General features: G+C 39.6%; 1 protein-coding gene across 1 annotated transcript in view; it reads left to right on the top strand.

The window, feature by feature from the left end:
- Positions 1–27,276, top strand: part of LOC134000169 (protein shisa-8) — an 85,856-nt gene that overhangs the window by 47,688 nt on the left and 10,892 nt on the right. The window lies entirely within an intron of this gene.

Genomic DNA, 27,276 nt, shown 5'->3' with positions numbered 1-27,276 from the left:
AGATTAAAAAACAAAACAGAAAAAGGGGTTAGTTGAAAACGTAAGCTTATATTTCACCTCTTATCACATAAACATTAAGAAAACCTAAGACATCTGAATTGGGTGATGTAATTAAATGAAACACCATGTTGAACTAGAACAACTGAATAAAATCAAAAAAGGATAAAGAAAAGGAAATAAAAAATAAAATCAATTGACAAGTGCATGGAAGTCGATGATGCCCTTCTACTCATTCTAGTGCTGTGAAGATCTGTCTCCACTGCTGAAAGTCAACCAACTCACAGAGGAGAAATATTCAGAACAGGCTTATTAATAAGCCCAGGCAGCAGCAGCAGCAGATTAAAGCTTTAGTAAGCCACCAAAATAATGACTGAGACGGACAAACATGCAAGTGCATTCAGACGGACTGAAACAAAAAGCCAGAGACGGTCAGTGATTTGACTGGGAATACTTGCTGGCCAATTGTATATAAAGCAAACCTCATAGGAGGACTGACACACACTGATAAGTAAAATCAGTAACAAAAGTTAGCTTTTTAACCACTTTCTGCAGTTGGCTATAGAGGTAATAATGTCTTTTTGTTCATATCCGCTTGTTTTCTTTCTCGTGTTTGTCATACATTCATTTATTTACTCTGTCATTTATTTGTCAGAGCTGTAGCTAACATTGAGGACTCTGAGGTTATGTCCTCTGGGTTTTTGTTGTTGTTATTGTTATTGTTGTTTTATGTGCAACTATATATATAGTTTTAGGAACCTGAAGGTAGTGTACTCTACAATTAAAACCTTACACAATTAATAGTCAGCCAGTATTTTGTTAACTCATTATACTATGAACACTGAATTATTATTTTTTAAATACAGAAAGAAGGAATCCAGTATCCAGAATTATTTTCCAAGCAATGTGGAGTAGGCTTTAAACAGCATTTAGCCATTCATTTAGGAAAAAATACATTTCCAGAAATCACGAGAAAAGACCAGTTAAATTAACCATTAACACGCCAATACATTGTTTTTATTGTCAAATGAATGACTCGGGGTGGAGTGGTGCTTGGATGTCAGTATTTCTAATATGCTTGCTATGGCTCTGTTGCTTGTTGGCTGTGTATTCATACACATACTCATTCTTGAATCCACACAGCCAAATGTCTGAGGATTCATATCTTATCCATTTCCACTGAAGTAGGATAAGTCCTCTAGCAATAAGAGTTGAAACAGCATTTCAATCCTGGGAGGTTACTCCAAACGTTGCTGTAAGGGCACCGCATTCAATATGTGTCAAGAAACAAGAAAACTGTTAATATAGAGAAAGACCAGAATACGTATCTATCACATCTAGAATCATTATCTGATTGGAATTTGGCTAATTTTAAGGTCAGATCAGTGTTGTTTTAAGTAAATTGAAGATGAATGAATTGTAATCAAATATCATGCGAGAGCTCTGTGCTAACCTTCTCTTATCAATGATTTTCCAATTTATTTAGAGATTGAAAAAAACATGAATTTTTCAAATGTTTGCTTTTAATATATATATTTTATGTATTTATTCTTTAAAAAAAGCCAACCCAGGGATGAACTCAGATGGACAGGCTCAGTCTGTCTGTCTGTGAGTAGTCAGAAATCAATTGAAGTCAGTTCAATTGATTGATCTTATTTGTACTAATGAATGTATAGATTCAGTTCTGGCTTGATCTGTGTTCCCGTTTGGTTGAAATTAATACACTTGGAGCCTCGCAGCTGCGTGCACATTAGACAGCAGAGGGTCTTCAAGCAAGCCGACAGTGTGTGTTTAAATGCGTGCATGAGAATTGAAAAGCCTTGTATTTGTGAGTGCCTTTGCATGTACACTGTAGGTCTACGTGTGTGTGTGTGTGTGTATGTTTTTGTGTGCGTATTGATCCAGTGCATTGCAGTGTTATTTTTTCTGAGTCATTTGAAGAACACAAGACCCTCCACACACACACACACACACACACACACACACACACACACACACACACACACACACACACACACACACACACACACACACACACACACACACACACACACACACACACACACACACACACACACACACACACACACACACACACACACACACACACACACACACACACACACACACACACACACAGAGAGAGAGAGCAATGACAGCCATCGTACAGCATGGGCAGACGATTCATAAATTGCAGCTCAATAGAGACAAATGACAGCACATATCAGTGCAACGCTGTCATCGTGTGCTGTATTACTGTGTGGGGTTAGTGTATATTGTATGCTTGTGTATACTGTATGTGTGTATTGGGAATGTCAAGAGAGGCTGAGAGAGGTTTTATTGTGTCTGTCACCTCCTCTGCCTCCAGTCATCCCCAGGGTCAACGATTATGGATTGACACATTTTTACACATTTGACCTTAAAAAATAAATAGTTGTTAGTCTTTGTGCGTGTGTATGTGTAAGCGTTAGCCTGTGAAGCTATGTGGCTGTATGTGGCTGTATGTGATTGGATAAAGTAAAGACTTAAATTAGTCGGTTATTCTTGTTAGAATGCTAGATGAGTATTATGCCATCTTTCAGTGTTCGGAAGGTCTCTTTCAACTGTGTATGCATGTAAACGCACTTAACAGCAGTCTATGTGCGGGCAGAGCAAGGCATTTTTATGTGTAGGCATGTGAGGCAGTTCAAAGGGAGAATGTGGATTTCCATGGATGTGAAGAGCGTGTGAATGTGAATGTGTGTGTGTGTGTGTGTGTGTGTGTCTGTTGGATACTGATATGAGCCGCTGCTGAGCCCCTGAGTGAGGTGCGGTGCGTGGCTATACATTAAATGGCCCGGATTAGCCTCCACTGCTGCGGGCTCACTGATAGTATTACTGTTATGGAGCGACTGGGAGGGATCTTGCTCCATTTTGGATCTGTTATTCTGTCATAATGAGGCATAACCCCACTCAAAGAGGACTCAATGGTTTCCTGGTTAATACATTGGGCCGAGTGTAGCGCTTGTGCTGACTACCAGGGAGGAGATGACAGAGGGGAGAGGTGTGTGTGTGTGTGTGAGAGAGAGAGAGCATGAAGGGCAGAAAATGTGCCAACAAAAAGTGCATTTACAAGGAAGGAATATACTACTCTGCCTGCTTATTAAGATTCAAGTAGACTATTGTGGCAGACCATTTGTTTCTGTCATTGAAGATAAATGATATAATGTAGAAACTACCAAACGCAAAACCATGCTTTATTATCTTTATGATGGGATGGCGACGTATCTTAAATGTGTGTATGACCACACATTGAAACTACCCATGTGGCGATTCAGTCAGTTAATTATCTTTGCTCTACAACACTCTGAGAGTCGGTACATGTGTGCTGTCATGCTCACTGTCAGCTGGGGTAATTTTCCATAATCAAAGCAGCAATCTTGTACAGGCCCAGTCTAACCATTAAAAGCATAAAGAGTATATCAGATGAAAGGAAACATCATATATCCATGAGAGAAATAAAGTGACAAACGTTTTCAAAATCATTTTGTTTGTTTGTTTGTCTTTTTTTTTTAACTGTGTCATGCATCATTTGCAGCCATGAAATGTTTTGTCAATGACTGGAGAATAAATTGTTATAGGAAGGTTAAAGGTGCCTGGTTTCCACATGACGTGACTGATTCATGAACACAGCTTCACAAGTGAAACCAATAATAAGTAACAGAGGAGGACGTGCCTTTGATAACGATGTCTCCCTCTATTTGTGAAGGTTGCTCCTACTGTGAGCTTAAATTGATGTAGTTATCACTAAAGAAACAGCAGCTAAGCTCGGCTCTGCATGGCAGCTCTTTCTGTGTGTGTGTGTGTGTGTGAGTGTATGTGTGTGTCTCTGCGAGCTAAGCCAAATGATGCTGTAACATATCTGATTGAAATCAATCTATAACGGAAAGCCAGAGCTCTTGGAAAGCAACACTGGAGTCCTTGGAACACACACACACACAAAAGAACAAAGAACCACAACGAACAGTACACTTCTTAAGAGTCTGGAAACACACATGTGAACGCTGCGCAAAGAAAATGACAACACACCTAAATGACAAACACACACACTCTCTTTTTCTCCCTCAGTTTTTCCTCTGTCCCGCACACACACACACACACACAATGCCACATCACATCACATCATTTCAGAGAGCGTGTTTAACCTAATCACACTCAACCATGCGTGAGCCTCAGAGGGGGAGTCAGGTCTGTTATGACAGCCGATGTGCTGTGTGACGGCCATGGGGTTTAGGGAGCACCGGCCAGCATCAGCCTGCTTTTAATATACACGTACAACAGACCTGTGCAGAACGTCAAGAGACAGGCACATGGACAGAACAGGAAGCGAAGACTGTGAGGCAGACAAGTGACTAATTGTACGGTTAATTTCTGTATCGCTAACCTGTGAGCGGGCACACATCGGGCTGCAGCCCCCTTCCTCATGTCTGATCATATTTGTCTCATGAATATCTCAGGGAAATGTTAGGTTTTCAGTTTTAGTGGTTTGGTGATTCAGTATTTACCTGTGGGGAAATAATAGTGATGAGGCAGGAACCTGAATGAGTAGGAGAGTCATATATACAGATTGATTATGAGTATGATCTGTAAATATTCTGCATGGAATCTGCCATCAACCGTAAAGGTCCTCCTCTTGAACAGCTGGGTTCGTTACTACTACAATTACTACACTAACATCGGTCTCTGGAACCAACAGAAAAAGACCTTCAATTACGTGTGTGTGTGCGTTTGCAAGATCTCACAAGGTGAGATTGTCATATGACAAAGTAAAGTCATATACCACTGCCAGCATACTGCTGTGTAAATGACAGATTTCATATAGCCTATCTAATAGCAGTGGGAGGAGTGCTGTCACTGTCACAAACATTCCTATGTTACCAGTGGTTGACTATCATTTAACACTGAGTGTGGGCCTCGGTTTCTGGTCATTTTGCAGAAAACAAAAATAGAATAGACAAGTTTAGATTTAAGGACACACACACACACACACACACACACACACACACACACACACACACACACACACACACACACACACACACACACACACACACACACACACACACACACACACACACACACACACACACACACACACACACACACACACACACACACACACACACACACACACACACACACACACACACACAAAGAATGTATTTTTCTGTTGGTTGCAGAGATTAATGGAACTGTTGTAGTATCTCATGAACTCGACTGTTCATTCTCATCTAACACTCATGCCATATGTTGAAACGCACTGCTGCAATCCCAGCCTGCCAATTACAGATCTGCAACACAAGCACGAATCGATGTATCTCATCACATCTGGAAGCTATCTGTGTGTGTGCCCTTGTCTTCACACCTGAATATTACACGCATATGTTAGAATGTCACCATTCTGTCCAAATTGTGATTGATTTTTTTTTTTTTTAGATCAATATTCATTAATGCAGACCATTACAATACAGTTTGAGGGGAAGTGGTGGGTCCTTCAATCCAAGTTAATAAAGTAAAGGTGATGTCATTGGCTCATCTTCTCATAAATCGCAACGCTGCCAACTGCACTGAAACTCACAATGGTCTCTTTTTCTATAATGCTATCTGGCTGTCATTGTCATCCAACATGATGTTATCAATCATCTGGCTTCTTGTTGGCTCCAAGGACAAGAATTGCTCCATTGTGTTCTGAGCAGTGGCTGGGATTGTGATGTTTCCACCTGTGACAGTAACATTTCAAAAGAACAGAAATTAGGAAATATGGAGGCTGCTCACATGGATATTTCTATGAATGAGAAACCATTAAAAACACAACTTCCAATAAGAAGCATTTATCTTTTAACCTCAAAGTGTGTTTGCATCCTTTATGGACAGTATCTTGCCAAATTGCTGGAAAAAACAGGTAACATGACCTGAACTGAGTAAGTGAGTGAAATATGACAAAAACTTATTTTATTTAAACAATCAGTAGTTAAGTAGTATATCATAGAGCAGTATAGGAGAGTATAATATAGTAGAGAACACAATAGTACAATATTGTATGGTATGGTATAGTCCAGTGTGTGCAGTACAGTGTAGCACACTACATTATAGTGTTGTATTGTACAGTATATTATAGCACACCACAGTATATATTGTGTGACACTTTGTCTGCGTTTGCTATAATTGGAATTCCCAGCATCAGTTTTGACACTGGCTGTTTGCAGAAAGCATTTCATGTTAGTCTCGCCTTTTTTGTGGACACAAAATCCATTTCTGGAGGTGCTCCACTCTGCCAAGAAATGATCATGTTCAGTTCCTTTTGAGGAGTGGAGATATTTCGGACACCTTTTTGTTAGATTCCATTTCTTTTTGTTCAAAAAAGATGGTGGCGGTTTGGAGAAAAGCACACCACCTGTTAACACACGATTGAAGAAGGAAATTGAACTGAAAACAGCACTGTTGCTGCTGGAGAACTGAGACAAAGGGTTTGTTGACTTTTTATAACACTATTGTATTTAATGTGCATTGGTGCATTACTGCTTCCTGCATGTGTGGCAGCAAATAGAGGGAAGCAGAAAGAAAAAGACAAATAATTCACAGAAAGACAGATGATGAGATAGCGAGAGAAGGCCCAGTGTGGGGTGGCAAAGGTTGCAAAAAGTGACAGAGATAACACAGAGGTGTTGGGTGGAGAAAAAGAAAAGAGATGGTAAGGAATAGTGAGAAAAATTAGATAATCAGACAGACATACAGAGAGAGAAGAAAGACCAACAGAGAAAACAGTTCCCTGGTGACACTGCGCTATTGATCTTAGCTTGTTGCTTAGAGAGAGTTTCTCTGAGATCAGCCTGAACACTGACACAGCCATCACAATGCATTATGGGGGATCAAAGAGAGGCCAGCGTTGGCCACCGTGCAGGAGCTGACGCCTGAGGGGATGGAGAGAGCAAGGGGAAAGAGAGGAGAAGGAGAAAGCAAGGGAGAGGAGAAACAGAGGAGGAGGAAATACATTCCGCTAAAGAGGATTTTCAATCACATCCCGTCATTCGCTGTGGCATCTCAATCGTTCACTATCGCACAGGAGAGATGGAGGGGAAGGAGCATTAGAGGTGGACAGGGTGAAAACATGAGAGGGAAAGCAAATTAGACCACAAATGAGAAAGTAAAGGAGTGATAGTGAGGGTGCCAAAAATAAAAATCTGGGAGAGAAAGTGCTATGTGATGGGGTTTCGCGCGCGTATGTGTGTGCGTGTGTGTGCACATCGGGGGCATATGTTTGTGTACGCGTGCATGACAGATGGAGGCAATGGGGTGACAATGAGGTGAGAAACATGGTGGGACTCAGAGGGAAACTTGAAAGAGAAAGTGAGAAGGATGAGGAGAGGCAGGAAAGACTGCAGTTAGATCCAATACATAGCACGCATGGCAGCTAAAACTGCACCAACACACTCTTCTGCCTTTACTGCTCTGCACTCTTATTTATGTCTTGGTTTCTGTCTATATTTTGCTCTCTGCCTCTGTCTGTATCCCTCCACCCACTGTGTGAAATGTCACTGGACAGCTTACATGTGCTGGCTGCAGAGTGAGAGAAATGTCAAGCATGGTAAAAGCGCTGACGTGTCACACCGTGCATGTGTGCAAGTGTGTGTCTGCGTGTAAAAAATTAAGCGCCTCGTGTGCGTCACGCTGCAGTGACACTTGAGGCATTTTAAGATGCAACACCCATGTGAACAAACAGTGTCATAGTAGTGACATATGGCTTTCATGTGATTTTAATTGTGCCAATTAAAATGCACCGTCTGTGTGAAATATAACACCTAGAAAATGCTTCATATAAGAAGGAAATGATCAAAATGTACTCACACAGATTACAATATATAATATATATTCTTTGACTGATTTTATTTATTATATTTTGAAAGTGAGTTTGAGTTAGTGTGGCTTGGAGTTACATTAAGAGTCAGGGATGTAACTCCAGAATAGGGACTAGAATAGGGATTGGATCTGAATTGACCAGAGACAGTCACTGTGGAGATTTTCAAATTTTGAAATCACTCAATAACAATCACAAACATTAGAATACATGTGTGTATTTTTTGTGTTGATGCTAGTGTTGAGTGTTTGTATGCTTGTTAGCACAGCCATGCGGCCCAGTGTGAGTGTGTTTTGTAACGCACCCCGAGGTGGTACACTTCACCCAGCCCGTCTCCTTCAATAACAGGCTGAATCACATGTTACAAATGTCAAAGTCCCAACCTTGGCATATGAAGTCACGATATTTTAGAAGGCATCGTTTCAAGCAAGACGGACATTTAAATCATTTTAAAGTGTACATATAAGACAGTCAAAGCTCAGAAGGGAATGAGTCAGCAACCTTCAGACCAGCGGGCATTAAAAATATACAAGTAATATTGTCCTGTAGTGGAGAAACCCAAATTACTTCACCTCTCCTTGTTCCAATGGAGCTGATCTGTGGCCTACACTGTTTGTGCTGAGCAGCTCTCAGGAGGGAGCAGTAGTGGTAAAGTTTTAGTAGTAAACATTATGATTGAAAATGAGCACAGTGCTGGAAAAGATGATGAGAACCTTCCCTGGGCAGATAAAGGTTACAAAGAGGTCACAATGTCAGGAACAGGTCACTGAGCTCACTATGTGTCATCTACTGTTTGCCAGTGGTTTGCCACTATAGCTCATGCTGGTAAAGAAAACGTACAATATACAATATGTCAGTTTCAAGTATTTCCTGTAAACCCATATCACAACAGACATTTAAATGTGTATGTGCTGGCTCTCTAGCGTCAGTTACTGGGGCACTAGAGTGGAACAAAGCCAATATTAGAATTATTAATTACACCTGTGCTTTTCCTGGAACAAGAAGCCAAAATGTCTCCTGTGAAAATGATCCATTATTGAATGAGACACTGAATTAAAAGGGGGTAAACCCACATTCCAGAATCCAACTAAACAACGTTATTTCAATACGCTGTAGCTGTAACCTGACAGAATGGCAGGTTATCTAAAAGGCCTTTATTAAAGTAACATTCTCACTTATCATGACAGGAAAAGCATGTTCCTAATCACATTAACGAAGGCTCTGTTATTCAACTGTCTCAGTCAAATGACAGTGTGACAGTGAGCCAGCATGCACAGCACCAGGACCCTCAAACTGAAGCAGCTAAATGGAATTTAACCATCATTCGTTTAATTATTTACACTGTACTTGCACTGTGACATGTCGTTATGTGTTAAGTGAAAAAGGCCTATTGTGCATGCTCACTGGTATGGCAGCAAACAGCAAAACATACAGTACAGTAAAAAGAAGTCTGTAATGTAATTAGTTACACCTGTGCTAGTTTCCCCCATTTCACTGCATCTCTTGTGTTGTGTGACTCTGTGTGGCATGTTTTAATTAGCACCGAACAATTTAGTATAATGTTTTGGGTTATATATATTGGGTTATGATCTCATTCGATTTGTAATTTTAGATCTTATTCTCTCCCCTTAGAGTGATGTAACATCTGTCTACAGATGAAAACTAGTCTCTTGGCTAACTCTCACACATTTACACCAAAGTTTAAACATGTGCACTGTCCCTGTTAAATAAATCAGTACATAAAATGAATAAAATATGACAAGTCAAAATGTCTGATGTAAAAAAGGCCTACAAACATGTTTTTCTTTTCTTTTTTTTATTGTTTCTCAGTCTGGAACAATGGGGGATGTTGGGATTGGGAATAGTGGTGGTAATGGCATGTTAGTCCAGATTTAAAGCAGTGTTATATCTACAAGCTTGCTATGCCAAACCAGTCCATCAGCTTCTGGATGGCAAACATACTGATGTAACATACTGCACTATAGTGTGTTTGCAGATGAAACATCTAGAGAAGCAGGGGAATAAACATGCCTGTGTTTCCCAGTGAGGGGTGAACCTGGTGTTTTTAAAAATGGGGAGTCATTCATGAAAGTGAGGGCAAAACTTCTCAGCAGTCTGGATTATTTTTAGTATGGTGGCCTACATTTCATACTACCTAAAGGATGACAGCGCATGGAGAGAAGGGGGATGTGTAATTATTTGGAGGTGCCTAGACTCTCTCTCTCTCTCTCTCTCTCTCTCTCTCTCTCTCTCTCTCTCTCTCTCTCTCTCTCTCTCTCTCTCTCTCTCTCTCTCTCTCTCTCTCTCTCTCTCTCTCTCTCTCTCTCTCTCTCTCTCTCTCTCTCTCTCTCTGTCTCCATCCTCCCTCTCTCTAGGGGGGGGGGCAGACAGAGGATCCAGCTGCTAGAATATGACAGAATCCACAAATCACAACCTTGGGGGAGTGAAAAGTGGGCTAGAGACAGATGGAGGGTGCGAAGGGGAGTAGGTAGAAACCGATGAGCAACATAAAGCTACATGGGCAGATTAGTAAACAAAGGAATCAAACATAAATGGGATTTCAAAGGAAAGAAGGTGATTAAAAGTTAATTCATGCATGGAGTCATTTTTTAAACTTTTTTAACAGACAAAACAAGAGTGGATAGAGAGAGTGATGAGACGATTAGTGAAAGAGAAGATGGCAATTCTGAATGCATGGTAACAACATTAAAAAGAAGGCAGATTGTAGCAGCTGGATGCTGTGATGTGATTTTCTCTTCCTTTTGTCACCCTCCTGTCGTCCGTTTCTCTTTCTAAGCCATCTGCTCCCTCCATGTCCCTTCACGTGGCGCTACTTTCTCTCATGCCATCACACCTCTATCCCATGATATATCACCGTCTTCCTCTTCCCTTCAGTCCAGTTCTCTTTGCTACATTCCTTTGTTTCCTCCCTCCTCCTCTTCCTTCATCCATTCCTCTTTTTGTTCGTCCCCCTTCCCCAGGGTGTGTAGCAGCCAATTAGCAGTCTGCACAGGACATGCTAACACCCCGGCCTATACCCACCCCTCACCCCCAGTCCCAACTCTACGACCCAACTCCCTCCCAGGTGGCTTCTGCTGCACTGACCAGGTCCACCATGTTAATCGGGTATCAGTCAGAACGTAGCAAGATGGAGGCGCAGATAAGGTGGTGGTGAGAGAGAGGGGGGGTTGTTGGGATGGAGGGTGATATGAAGGTCAAACACAGGCGTGCACACACATACAGTCATGCCCACATACACACACACACACACAGAGTCTGAGAGCGCGTCTGTGGCGCATCAATCACTGTTAGACATGGTGGGTGGGCACACTAGCAAGAGATTCACGCTTTAGGAAACACGGAGAGAAGCTGGCTCCTGATCCGACAAGACAAAGGGACACAGGGAATGATTGGAACGATTGGCTGAGTGTGTGTTTGTGTGTTCGTGTGTGTGTGTGTGTGTGTGTTGTTTGTGAATGACCGTACAGTACGTGAGCATGTGTGTGCCCAAGTGTACAAGTTGTTTATGTTTGCATGTGTTCTTCACAGACAGAACACATGACCAATGTGTGTGTGTGTGTGTGTGTTGCTTTTCCCTAGTGTGTGGCGGAGGAGTAAAACCCACGGCATGAAAAGGAGCTCATTCAAGCACAAAACATTTCTCACAACAGTAGCTGTTTGCATTTTGATATTTGGTGCTGTGAGGACATGTTTTTAAATCTCCTTCAATATTATTCATATTATTTTAAAAGACAGAGGAACCACTGTATTCTTATTTAAGATTCTTCTTCTTCTGGCACTTTACTTCCACACAGACATTTTGACAATATATAATCCACACACGTTTCCCTATTTCAAATTCTCAAGAAGACCTAATTTCCAAATAAGTACAGTAAGTTAAATGTTAGAGAACACACAGGGGACACATGACATTCAAATTTTCAATTTGAGGAAAAAAATGCATGTTAGACTTCAGGGTAGATAAAGCAAGCAAACAAGCAGACTCACATTATACATATTTGATGCTGTCAGCAGTGATCAAAGCTACTTGAGTGGGTAATTGTAGTAGTTAGTTCACCATGCACATAGCTTTAATTATGTTGTGTAATGCCCTGAGCACCACAAATGAAATTCTATTCATCTACATTGTTCAGAGGTGGAGGCAGAACTCTCTGAAAAATCTCAACAATGAACAAAGCCAGAATTATCTGGGTGCTTAGATACCATTAAATTAAGTAAGAGAATGTGTTGCTTGTTTCTTTGTTTGTTTGGTTTGTAATTTAGATGAAGTAACCCGGTAATTAACTGGAAATATCAATTAATTGATTCGATTTTAACATCCTAAATATTGGTCTGGTTCTTCCTGTTTTAAGCTTATTGCCTTGAAAGGAAAGCTTCTTTCACTACTGCACTTATTACAAATTACCTTGAAGAATATGAATAGAAGCTGCACAACTGTTTTGGTGTTTGAGATTTTTGTGCGCTTTACTTGTGGATTTATTCATTAGTTCCTCGGTTGAATCATTCCACTTTACCATCAAAATTGTTTTAGTACACAACCTTAGCGTTTGACTGCATACACTGAATCTGCAACTACTCAAAGTAGCAAATATTACATTAATCCTTCCATTGTCACCCCAAATATGAGAAAGTCTGCAACATATTTGCTGCACTGCTGCTTCATTTCCCTGGTTAAACACTGCAGAAACATGCAGAACAGATGCAGCTATGCATGCTGGACTACTGTAGGTGGGTCTCCTCTGAAGGTTGCCTCTGGAGAATTTTAAAAAGCTTTTCACATGATTTAACAGTAAAAGGCGTGCATTAAGAGATATAAAACCATGCACCATTTTTCGCTAATTTGTGTGCCTACATGAGTGTAATTTTAAGAGGCTGTATGAGCTTTCCCCCCCCCCCACGGGTTTGCAGTTAATATTCTTGATCAGTTGTCCCTTGCCAAGTGTTGTAATGGGAGCCGTTGAGTGAGGAACAGCGCCGGCTGGCTGCTGGGTTTTTATGGTGCTGCGTGAACTCAGTGAGCTGAGTGATTCCACCGCTACAGCTGCCGCCTGGAGAATACGGATGAGATCATTCCTCCTGCACGTGCACACAAAGACTGAAGCGCACAAACAAAAGAACTCAGACGCACCTGTATATAAATGTGTGTACATGCACGCCCAAAGGGGAAAGAGTTACACATGTGAAAATGCACACGCACGCACATATACAGGAGGGGAATTAATATGATAGAGTATGTGCCTGTGTGGTTAGAGAGAGAGTAGGAAGGCATATCGCCTCTACAATCACTTTACAGGTATGCCACAATTAGTCAGGAACAACCAGCTCAGCACAGGGCTCAGTAGAGGCAACTAGCGTGACAGAAAAGACACACAAATACACACATTTACATACATACACACACACACATAAATATAATATATACACAACTGCAAACCTGTGATTTTTGTGCCTTAATACATTCTCAGTAAAGATAAAGAGACAGCCTGACACACGCATGCAAAGAGATGTATAACAAGCATACATGTTGACCATTTTTAACAAATATAGTGAAAAGTTATAGTCAAATATGTCTTCCTCTCATGTTCTGAATCTGTATTTAAAATATAAAATGTCCAGTCATCAATTCCCCCACAAGTCAATGCAAGTGTATACTGTATGTATGTGTTGGTGTGAGGGTGTGTGAGCATGACTGGGTAGATGGCTGAGCATACATGAGGCATTCATACGTATGTGTGTTTGTGTGCACTTGTATAAGTGTGTGATGTGTGAACCGACTCCTTCTGTAAAAGGACTGTAAATGGTTGTCCAGAACACACACAAAACACACGCACACTATTGTGTATCACTGTCATCAACCATTATACATCAAATTATATCACAAGAGACTGTTCCCACTTCAGTAGCCAAAAGTATTAAAGTGACACTGTGGGAAGGCAGCTCTTGTTTAATAATCGGCTCCTAGCATCACACACACACACACACACACACACACACACACACACATACACACATACACACATACACACATACACACATACACACATACACACATACACACATACACACATACACATACACACACACACACACACACACACACACACACACACACACACAGTTATATACTTTTTTTCTCTAATTCCTCTTAATCAACTGTTGCAGTCATCTATGATTTCTCCCACCTTCCCCTTTTCACTTATTTCCTTCTCTACATTAAACAGGAAACTTATTAAGACACATCCCATTCTCTCTTTCTCTCTGTCTCTTCTTTCACTCCTCTCCAACCTCCCTCTAAGTCATCTTTAGCTTTCTGTCTCTCTTTTTCTCTATATCTCTTTTCCTCTCGCTTTCATCCTTTATTGCATTTCTTTGGCTGCATCAAAAGGTCTATTCAGTAATATTTCACAGAGAAACTAATATGCGTACCCCGTGCCCTTTCTTCCTGTCTGGGTGCATACATAAATAATTAAGTAAATGCTTGATGCTCTTCTTTCCCACAACCTGGCAATGATTGGAAGGTGAGAGTGTGTGTCCATATGTCAGATTATACGTGTGTGTGTGTGTGTGTCGGTGTGTGTGTGTGTCTGTCCACACTGACCTTGCATAGCGTGTCCTCTTTTTAACCCTCATTTACAAGTAAATGTGCAGGCTGTTATCACTCTACACTTTTTTTTTTTAACAATCTGCTCTTTAAAACAAGCCTGACTTTCTTATTGATATTCAATAATGACACTAATATAGTCACAACTGCCACTCCTTTGTTATTTTTCACCACTGCCGGATATTTCATTTTGAAGTAAAACAGCTTTGTCACTTGTAACAATGTTAGTTCCTGACCTTCCTTGGACAGCACTTACATCAATGAAAGGAGTCATGCCCCTTTCAGTGACAGACACATCTAAGAAATTAGATTTAATGGACAATATGTATCAATTAATTTTTTGGTCGCCTCTTTTATGGGTACAACATTAGCCTCGGGACACAATTTAAATGGGTTTATGGATGAGGAGGAATAGGCTTTAAATCTCTTATGCCGGGCCTGACACATGGCTGTGATTTATGCTACAGTGCAAAGACCACAGAACAATAAATAGCACAGGTCATTTTTTTTCATGCTTAAAACGATCACTTTCCTATTGGTATTACTTTTGGTATTTAATTTTTGAAAGAAAACATAAGAGATGTACAAGAACAGCAAGAGAGACGTTCACATTTGTTTTAAGTGAAATTCAGTTCTCTCACTCACTATAATAAAGAAGTTCAAACTCTCTTCATGGTGGAGCTACAGGATGGATACAACTAACACAAACAACAATTTTGTTTGAGATAATTTTTGTTTTGTTGTAAATTTTCTTATCACAACTAAAATACACTGTAGGTGTAGGTAAAAGAGGTATACCAGGGTTCAGTCACCCAACAGAGCTTCTAACCTCATCGTGGTGGTGGTTATATTGGGTTAAAAACATGAAAACTAAATAATACATCTGAGCAGAAGAGGACAGACACGCAAGTGGGCTCATAAGGGTCCTCAACAAAGAGCACTGATCATAAAATCACAAACAAAAACGGCATGTAGAAAAACAACAAGGGAACAAAAAAAAAGGAAAGTAAATGTGAGTGTTGTATGTTCCAGTGTGTGGGTGATAGAAAAAGAGTGAATAGAGTAGGACAATACTCTTTTCACTCTTTTTTTATATTAAGTGCGTGTATTATGTATGAGTGCATCAAAATTTGTATCTTTACTTACTTTCACTTTACTTACTTTTGATTTACATAATCGCATCAAATTTTAAATTTGTATTTCTCTAATGGACCCCAGGAAGAGCTGCTGTTGTGCTGGTAACAGCTAATAAGAATCCAAAAGAACAAATGAAAAGAGGGAGATTATTTGCAGAAAATGAATTACTAAAGTAAATTTTATAAGATTTATCTAACTCTTGAAGTATTGTTCTATATCAAAAAGTGTTCTAAGTGTTACCATATCATCATATATATATCTGTGCAGTAGTCATGTAAAGATTGCAACTTTTCTCAAAAACTACCTCCAATGCTGCTTGATTACTGAAAGAATGTTTGGGAACAGTTTGACCCTCTTTTAACAAGCTTTTGAGTTCAGTTTCACAGATTTGTGAGTATGAAGTGAAACCCCGGGGACTGCTTGGCCTCTGTGATGAAAGGGAATGTTAAACACTCACATTAGCTCAATAATTCACTAGTCCTCTAAGTACAGGAGGAATGTGTGGACCTGTATACGCTCTCTGTAGTGGCACACACATGTACTTACACAAACAAAAGCACACACACATACATAGATCTGCCAGATTGGTTATTATTAATGCACTTGTTTTGCAGGTACAGTGAATAACAACCCTGGATGACTGAATAACTTTAACACAGAGCTTGAAAGACATACTGTACCTGGAGGAAAAACCATAGCTAGTTTATGAGCTACGGTGCTTTGGGAGCTAAACATGTGAACAAATTAAGTATCTATCAAATTGAGGTGCTCATTTCACTCTGAAGATATGTTGGTGAAGTTACTGCTAATGTAGACAGAACTCTCCGTTATTTATAATTCGTGTTGAATCTTCCTGCTGATCTTACTTGCTGAGTCAGGTCAGCCGAAGGCCATAAACTAACGTGCATGAAACCGGATATAATTAGCATAGCAATCACACAGCAAAGTCCGAAAGTTATCTATTGCTGCATCAACACAAGGAAATATAATACCATAAGTACAGCAATGCAGCAGATAAATACTCTTTTTCATTCAGGTACAGATCACTTGGATTGACTACACACAGAAACAAACCGCTTTGAACTGCATGATGGTATATTGTCAGTTATGATATAACACCAGCACGTGGGTTGGGTCACCCAATAGAATTAGCAGTACTAAATACACAGATACAGATAACAGTACAGACATAGAATCACCATATGCATAACCATACTTAATAACACTCACTTTTAACTTTAGGGCCTTTTCTTTCTCTGTAAACATCTAACTGAAGGAACAAGAAGAAAAACACATTTTTGAGTGAAAAGGGACTTTAACATCTTTCATTAATTGGCCGACAGATACAAACAACCCTCTCTTGACCTCTGACATACACAAAAATCTGTATCCCGAAGCAATTGTTTTAAAATATTTCATGCAAGATTAATTCAGGCAATTTAGCGTAATTCATGACACCCAAATTGAGTCATGTTGCATAACGAGGGTTTCTTTACCTCAATAAATTTCTGCAGCTGTTCGAGGGAGCTGGAGATGATTACGCAACACACACACACACACACACACACACACGGGCAGCACCTAGCGAGTTAAGAAGCAGTGGCCAGGGGTTTGCTTTGTTGTATCTTGAAGAACAATTAGGGAGAGAGAGAGAATGAGTCATGGTGACTTTGAGGGAGACCAGAGGGACTTCAGAAGCCTGTCAGAGTTAAAGCACCTCTTTGTAGATAATGAAAAAGAAATAATTGAATAAAGAGATTCATTCACAATGCAAGCCACACAAAAATAATGCCTACTCCCTCATGCACGCATACACCAATGAGCTCTAATTATGACACACACACACACACACATACATACACATATCATGATCACAACAACAGAAAGTGTGCGTGTTTGTGTGTGTGAGCAAGGATATGACCAAAAAAAAAGAAGCTTCCAATTAATATCCTCTTCTATTCACTCATCGCTGCACAATTTTTAAATTATGCCTGACAGGTTAACCGGACAGAATGGTTGAATTAAAGTTAGATAAGCAAGGATCTAGTGTGTGCTGTAACCGGACAGTTTTTCCCAAGGAACAGGACGGAGATGAAGAAACAAAAAGGAAGGAAGAGGGGCAAAAAAATAAAAGCTCAGAAAAGAGGAGGGAGGAATAAACGCTGCAGGAAAAGAAATCAAATGAAGATAATGCAGAGGTTAGAGGACAATGAAATAGAAGTTAGACCAGTGGGTCAGGGATATTCGTTGCATGATATTCCCCTCTCTCTCCTCCCATGTTTTTTGTGGCTCCTTACTGTCAGTAATGCCCAAAGCTGTCCCCAAAAAAGAATGAGGAGTTAGAGCTAGCATGTTATTTTGGCTAATGATGCTTTCCATGGTGCTGACAAGAAACGCTTGTGATCTCAGCGGGACACTTTATGGTACTGTCCATGGTGCTGAAAACAGATGATATACATTCTGTGAAAGATGTAAACCAAGAGGGACATTGGAACATTATTAACTGTACTTGTCTGTCCTCTTTCTTTCCGTTTTATCTGTCTCCCATCTGTTCATCTCTCATTCCCGTCTTCCCATCTTTTGTTCCCACTTCTGTCATATACTATCACAATGTTCACGTATCTCAGCAGAGTAATGAGAACTGCATATAGCATATAGCATTGTTTGACTCATGATGGTCAGTTTTTTTTCTTAAAGAATCAAAATAAATGCAGCAGAACCTAAGATATTTATCTTATTTATTTTACCCATGCATTCCTCATCCTTCCTCATACTCATTCAATTTATCAGATCTCATGCAGCTGCCCTTCAAGCCACATAAAACTTTGTGCAAAATCACAACAAAATCTCAAGACACTTTACCTATAGAGCAGGTCTAGGCCTTACTCTTTAAACTTAAATTAAAGGGACCCAACATTCACATATGAGCAAGCACATGGCGACAGTGGCAAGGATAAAAACTCCCTTTTAATGGGAAGAAACCTCAGGCAGAACCAGGCTCTAAGTGTGCAGCCATGTGCCTCTACCGGTGCAGTGCATTACTTTGTAGGACTATCTAAGTACAATGATGTGATTACTTTTTCATTAACAAATAGGGTAAGAGAGTACAACTGGAAATTCAGTCACTAATGGCAGTAACACTATTATTTGTGGACTTACCAGTAGTTTTATGGATTCAGTGGACAGACTGGTCCAGTATAAAGACTGTGACTGAGCTGGTCTGTGTAACGAGTAAAGTGATGTAACCACTAACTTAATCAGTTTTTAGCTGTATTTAAAAAATATTTTAATGTGCAAGTAATGGCATTTTTCAAGTGACTTTCCCATTTCCATTACATTGCACTTTCTTCCTCACCTGCCTCCTTCCTTGACTTTACTACCTCCCTTTTATTAGTCTGTTTCTCCTCCCGCCTGTGCTCAACATGCCCTCCCAAACAATGGGAGAGTTTTAAAAGGCAAAAAGCCCTGTCCATCCCCATGTTTATCACCAGTCAGTGTCTCCATCTCATATCCCGCCCATGTTTATTTCCAGTTCAGTGTGTGTGTGTGTGTGTGTGTGTGTGTGTGTGTGTGTGTGTGTGTGTGTGTGTGTGTGTGTGTGTGTGTGTGTGTGTGTGTGTGTGTGTGTGTGTGTGTGTGTGTGTGTATGGATGTATAGCGGTTCATTGCATTATGTAAAGTGCTGAGTAGACAGGCAGCCAAAGTTCAATGCATTCAATGTGTGGGCAGAAGGCAGAAAATAATGGTGTTATCCTGGGATAAGCCCTCGTTTACCCTGTAAATAGTGTGTGAGGGAAAAGGAAGGGAGGGGAGGGAGGATGACAGAGAGACTTCCTCATTGGAATCAGTCTACTGAAATGACTCCATTTACTTCATTGAACACACACAAAACAAGAACGAGACTAGTACATGTGAATGAAGCATCCAATGAGTGGGCAAGCCAGAGTGCAGCTACTCTCTCTAGTCATTTAATCAGTCTCTCTCTATGTGCCTGTTAGCATTGCAATTTAAAAATGATGCCACTAATTTTGCCAGTAAAGACATGCAAAAAGGCAACATTAATAATATTTTCATATAGGATGTCACTACTCTACACATAAGGGTTTTTATTCTCCATTATTTAGTAAACATTTTTCAAAATCTGGACAAAAATAATTTAAAAAACATTCTTGCACAGCTGAGTAGTCTTTGTGACAGGTGCATTGGTGAAGTAGCCATGCACTATAAAGAAGAAGGGACACTTGCACACTGTCATCACTTGCTATATTAAAGACTACTAAAGGTACTTTCATATATACAAAATTTCGATCAAAGACCTACAGAAAAATACAACTTAAATTAAGAAAATAGAAACTAAATATCACAGTCCCAGCCATGCAAAAACACCCCAGAAAATATACTGTACCACTAAGCAACTCATCTGCATGTGTATCCACTACAATAAAATTCAAGTTCCTGCCTCACAGTCACTGAGGGAGAACGAAAAAGTAAAAGACAGTTAAAGGAAGAAGCAGGTGACTTGGAGAGGAAGGAGGTATGGGGAACAGAAAGAAGGAGACAAGAAAGTAACAGAAACAGGGAGAGACACAACAAGAGATTTGACAGAGAAAAAATAGGTGATACAGAAGGAAAGAGACTGATACAAATATGAAAAAGACACACGGAGAGTGAATAGCATCAAGGGAAAGTGGGGATAGAAAGAGAGCTCTGCTGAGCAGCATCTGCTCATGGACATGTTGTGTGCGTGTTTCAGAGGGAATGCAGCACGCTGTACTCTACAACACCTCAAACAAATGTTTGCGTGTGTAAATTCTAGCACCCTGTGACAGATATTAATGTACGAGGCCCATATGTCACACGCATGCCACACACTGAGAGCTCTGGCACGCGAAGAGTATACAACTACATACTATTAGATAAGGTCATATTTATTTAAGACTGGCTTAGATAAACATTGTAAAACCAAAAGCCAAGAAATGAAAATTATAGCTTTTAAATTCTAGAGGGAATGCTTTAATATCTGGCATAAGGCCTGTTCATAGCCTCAAACAACGGACAGGATCAGGGTTTCCCACAAAAATCCAATGCAGGTGGAATTATTTGCTTTGTTAATTTGCTGTGCAGTGATTGGTAATTGTACCCAGTTGTCTTGTTGCAAAATTGGCAAATTCATGAATCACATTTAATATAGCTACAGGTTAAACTGCTGGAGAAAATCATATTATTCAAAGAAATAGTTAGACATTTTTGGAAAAATAAAGAGTTAGATGAGAAGTTTGATACCATACACTCTCATGTTTGTAGAGTAAATATGAAGCGACAGCCAACAGCCTGTTAGCTTAGCTTAGCATACAGACATGACATCAGGAAGACCCTGTGTCAAAAGACGGTCCAGCAGGTAACCCCCTTGTGCAACCACAAATTGACATTTTTACTCTTCATTTTTTTTTAAAAATTAAACAAATCAGCTATGTATTAATTAGTGAGCTTTAGAGATGCTGGTAGACTGATTTTCTTTATACCAGGGCAGCGGTTTGATGTCTAAGTTAAGATAACTAGCTTATGGCTGTAGTTTCATATTCAGCATACAGATCTCTGCAGTGTAGATACCAGAATTTCAAAGCATGCCATTTGAATAAATTAACTCAATCTTTCCTGTATATGAATATTTAGTTTTCAAACTTTTATGATATTGGTCGCATGCAGTAAGGAAAACATATGATGTTGAGGCTTCTGCTCTAATAATTTAATGTGCACTTTGGCCAACGTTGCAGGCCAGACCCACAAACAGCTGGTGTGTTACTTTACCAGCATGTATTCTCTGTAACACACTCGCTATAGAAAATGTGATACCACTTGTACAATCAAAAGACAGTTTTTCACATGTGTCATAAAGTAAACTTCTCTTTCATCGCATCCTTTGACCTGTCCTGCCCTTTCAGTCCTTGTTTTTTATCCTTCCCTCTCCTTCTCTCACATTCTTACATGAAATGATGTGACATACACGCCACTTGGCTGTTCATCCAGTGTGCCCTACAGTTCCATAAGTGCACTCATTTTAGCATGAGTGGCTAGCAGGACTCAAACTCTTCTCCTTGATTCTCTTACTTTTATGCTCTATGCATTAAACAACACAGGACTCTCCTCTCTGTATTTCTCCCTGCTACCCACGCCACTCCCTCCTCCAATTTTTCTTTCTTCTTCTTTCCATCTCTCTTTCTCTGTGACAGTAGTCATGTCAGAGTAAGGCTGGCTGAAGCCCTTGCAGCAGTCAGCCTCTTTGATGTTGAGCCCTGCTGAATTAGGCCATCACCCAGCGGTGCTCTGCTGCCTGCCTGCATAGACACACTAGTCACACTAGTCACACATGCACACACACACACACACACACATAAACGCAGTACGCTTGCAAGCACACGCATACAAACAAAAACAAATGCATGCTGGCAGGAAAGCATGCACATGCAAAACAAAGTATACATGCTTCCAGTCACACAGAAGTAGTGAGTACGCGACACACCGTGCAGGCCTCACAGTGCTTTATAAAAAATAAACAAATATGCACTAAAACATGTCAAATCATTTTCTATTCTCACCCTTCCAGTGTCTTTCTTCACACATACACGCGCACACACACCATGTGAATCACATTCATAGGCTCTAAGTCCTCATTTCCTTCTCCGCTTCTCTTTAATAAACATAAATTTGAATTCTTATGAGTGCTTCTCCTCTGAGGCCTCTATACTATAGTACATCAAAAAACACGCACACACTCATGGACACACACACAGGGAAAATGTAGGACATTCAGAGAGAATTTATTCAAGAATACAGAATACCGGGAAGAATTTATTCCCTTTCAATCTGCTCTCTCTCGCTCTTACAATATGGTTGTATGAATAAGGCCAAAGCCTCCTGAATTACACATAAAAACACACAAAGCATGAGACAGACAGGCGACCTGACATTTCATAAAAGAACATGAAAATAAAAAATATATACTCTGTTCACAAAACGAGAAATTCGTACTCCATCATAATAAGATGAGACAAGGAGGAACTCTGGTATCCCAACTAAAATATTTTACTGCATTGTGTGAGGAGCTCGTGTTAAGTGAAAATGTTTCATTCAACCAAAACCTTTCTTTAAGCTGCCCTAATCAAATCAAAATTGTATCAATAATGTGAAAGGTGTTCACATTGCTGATATAATGTGAACATAATGACAAACCAACAGAGAATTATCATCTGGTTCCACATTTCCCTTCAGCTTTACGAAGTGTTTTAGCATCATTTAGCTCATTGTTTTGGTTTTATAGCCCCTCGTCTTTACTGTTTTGGTTCAGTCTAACTGCTCTCATCCAGCTCATTTCCATTCACAGCAGGCAGTCCTAATAAACTCACTGCACTTGCACAGAACCAAACTGCAGGCAAGTGAGCGACTGGTGTATAGTGGAGCGTTAGGCATTAATATTTCTTTCAAGAGTTGGTGGATCCAAAACCAGAGAAGAGAGAATATTGGTATTACATTTTTCACATGGATACAGACATGAGTCCAGATGTTGCTCCTTGTATGCAGGTTTAATCAAGCTGTTATAGTCTGCATAAAAAAATTTTGTTTTCTAAAATAAACGTAATAATTTACTAGAAAAATGCCTTTTACACCTCTTTTAGATCACATGCCAAGTCATATTTAACAAAAAAACAATTATTTTGTTTTATTATATCAAAAAACCAATCATGTTTTCTTTGTGTAAAACAAAATATGACATGTGCTTACGTAGGCTTGGAAGATAAGATAAAATAAGATAAGATCAACTTTATTATTCCCAAGGAAATTTGTCTTGGGCTAAAAGTGCTGAATACGGCTGCACATAAACAACATACATGACAGACCCAGTGACAGGACCAAAAATGCAAACAGTGAACACAATAACATAATAGGATTGACATGGTTTCACAGTATTCAATTGCATATTGCACATAGTTTAATATTGCACATATACCTAGGTAAACATAGACATGTTGTGGTACAAGGTAAGTAAGAAAAAAATTCCAACCATTCCAACCAATAATATCATGACATCCACCAGCATCACAGAGCTAAGAGTCATTATGTCATGGCCCACTTTCAAGGTTCAAATCAAAATCCTTTTGCCTGTCTATCCTGTTTCAATCAGAAATACATCATGATACAAATACTATATACTCTTTAAATTCTGTTTAATACTTCTAAAAATGCAGTCATGTGAAATGATATTATCACATTTGTGTCAGAGTAAAAAAAAAAGTATGTCTCACTGAAAAAATTTGACCAAAACTAATAACATTTTCATCTCAGCTGCTAGCTTGGTTGCTGTCTTGTTCAGATTTAATCAGTACATCATACCAGTAATGGAGAAGCAGCATTTACACGTCAGTTTCACTCCAGGTACTACTCTTCAAATGTTCCTTATTAAGTACAGTATGGCAATATTAGGTTGCACAAGGTTTGTAATGAGAGTATAATAATTCACCATTTTCAAAGAAAAAGTACAAACAAACTGAATGCACATCACTACAATCTACTGTAATAAAAGCAAAACAAAAGCAAAAAAAAGGAGAAAAAGAAACAAACTGAGAAAGTCTCTCTCTCTCTCTCTCTCCTCTCTCTCTCTCTCTCTCTCTCCTTCTCTCTCACTCTCTCTCTCTTCTCTCTTCTCTCTCTCTCTCTCTCATCTCTCTCTTCTCTCTCATCTCTCTTCTCTCTCTCTCTCTCTCTCTCCTCTCTCTCTCTCATCTCTCTCTCATCTCTCTCTCTCTCTCTCTCTCTCTCTCTCTCTCTCATCTCTCTCTCTCTCTCTCTCTCTCCTCTCTCATCTCTCTCTCTCTCTCTCTCTCTCTCTCTCTCTCTCTCTCTCTCTGCTGGAACAGCCCTGTGGTCAAACTGGAGAGCGGCCAAGGATATTTCCATCAATTAGTTGATTTTTTTTTTGCCCCGTCTATCTCTGCCTAACTCTCTCTCCATTTTTCTGTTCTTCACTCCATCTCTCCCTCTCTGTCTGTCTCATTATTTCCACTGTTGTTGGCTTGAGAACATCAGAATGTAGGACACTTAAAGTAATCACTCAAAACCTAATTTTTTAGACACTTACAGGCAACTTGTGTTTGTGTTTTCTTGTCTCGGTGGTTGATTGAGGGTCATGCACCTTTAAATTTCTATTTTTTGAAGTGTTGTGTAAATGAAAGAGTGCAGAGAGCAGGTGGCACCAGCAGTTCGCATAAGATAATCAGCACCCACATTTGCCACACACACATAAAATTACATCGCACAGTTGTGCCTCTCCACGCTGCACACCGCACACAGTGTGTCATCACTGCATATCAATTACACAGGGAAGTGAAGATCTATTTCTAATTCAATCAGTCAGTGCTGGTGTCACATCCCTCGCTCTCTGGCTTTCTCCCTGTCTCGCCCATTCTCTCTGCCTCATTCTCCCATTCGCCCTCACTTGATTCTCACTGATGCATCTCCGTCGTCATGGGGCTGGTGGGCATGGGTGTCAGGTTTGTGTTTGTTTATGCATGTGTGAGAGAGTGTGTGTTTTTTTTTGTACTTGAATCCCTGTAGGAAACAGTTTAAGTTTTAGACTTGTGGAGATCCAACATTTTATTTTTCAAGTGACATAATCCTTACCTGACCTTGTTTCTTAGAATACTTTTGGTGTAAGAAGGTTTTACGGCCGAAAATATTATGTGGGACATATTCAAACATTGGTGTATCATTCTCAAATTATTATCCCTGTGAAAAATGACAAAATAAATTAGAAATTGCCTCCTTCAATTCCATAGTGAAATTAGAATTTTTAATGAAAAATCATCTTTATTGGTGTGTGTGTGTGTGTGTGTGTGTGTGTGTGTAAACATTTTAAGTTGTTACACAATTACATTCACAGAGACATGCAATGACTAATGAAAAAGAACTGCCTACAACCTTTGTCTAAGTACTGAAGGGCGTCCTTTTCTCTGTCCAACGGTGGTATGTGTGTAATGTGTTTGTGATTTTACTGGTGGCCTCCGGTTCGTTGATACAGCATGAAAATAACTGGATCTTGGGCAGATAATTTTATGTCCAAGAGATGGTGCCAGATTTTCCACTCAATTTCTGTTTCCTTATTAGATTAAATTCACCCCCTGAAGGCAGGCAAACTGGATCATTGTGTTACCGTGGTGATAACTGTAAAGTGAAAGAAGTTGCTAAGTGGCCACCAAAGGATATCTTTCTAAACTTTTAGAAACCACTAGCCTAGCCGCTATCCACCAAAAGCTGGTTCGCTGCTACATTGTATGGCGCATGCTCATGGCCAAAAAACACAGAAATACCTGATTTATTTTATTTATATATTTACCACTGATTAAACAATCACATAGGTCAATTGTAGCTGCACTCCAGAAGGACCCATAGTAGCGTTTTCAGAACGAGCGTAATATGCTTATGGTGTGACAATGCTGTGGTTAAAGTCTCGTTGTGTTGCATTCCATCAAACAACCTTTGCAACAGAGAAGATAACATTCTTAAAGATTAAAGCTTCTATAAGACAAACATTTCAACTGCACATATTGCACACAATATAAGATAAAACATGAAATAGGAAGAATTTCTTTTACATACCTTTTCAAACAACCCTATAAATAAAAATCAAATTCCAAAATCCAAACGTTTAAAATATTTACCTTAAAAAATAACGAACAGAAATGTCAACTAGGTTTGTAAAAAAAATTCCAACAGGAGAATGAAACAGCCAGGATTGATTTATCATACAGCATATAGGAGTTGGAGAGCATGTGAGCAAGTCAGTGAGGTTAAAGCCTTTTTAAAAACTCCTCTGACTCCAAAGCTCTTTTTCTTCACTCAAAGTTGCTCAGGTAACGGGTACATTTTTCACTGACAAGACCAAATGGTATAAAGAAGTGAATAATAAGTCCTTTAAGAAATTCATATTCATCCGAGGTTGCAAACTTTTATAGAAATTGTATTGGCAGTCTCCTCATGTTTTGTAGCTTACTTTCAGTCATACTCAGATCCACATTCATACAGCAGCAATGTGGGAAATGAGGCGGAGAAAGTTAAATTTCTGACATGCCTGAAATCCAACCAATTGCTCGACAACCAGATCATTAATCATGCATCGTGATTCCCTCAAACCTCATGTTGAATGACAATGGATTTGGCAGAAATTGATCCAAAGTCTAAAATTCGTCAGGTATGACCAATTCAGGATTAAAATTGTGCTTAATCCATACAACTTCTGCCTGGTTTAATGCTAACGTGGATAAGTATAATCTTTGTCTTAATATGTGAAAAAAAGAGTAAAAATCATCAGAATAGGTTGGTATGATTTACATATAATAGCACTATAATATACACCTAAACCTTCTAGAAATTACCGTCTTTCAGTTTCTCGACCTCACATGCCTCTTTTTGTGACATAACTTAATACCGCAGACTCTGTGGCACATGCTGTGTATTCCAACTGTAGGCCAGTTAAAGTAACGCCCTGGTTCTGTCCTGGGTAACCTGCACATCTAAAAGGCTTTATGAATACATCTGTTATTTAAGCAGAAACATTATGTAATAAATGCTGATA

Source organism: Scomber scombrus, chromosome 18 (genome assembly GCF_963691925.1).
Source record: "Scomber scombrus chromosome 18, fScoSco1.1, whole genome shotgun sequence".
NCBI lineage: Eukaryota > Metazoa > Chordata > Actinopteri > Scombriformes > Scombridae > Scomber > Scomber scombrus.
Note: the sequence above shows the minus strand (reverse complement) of the source record. Positions and strands in the feature narration are given on the sequence as shown.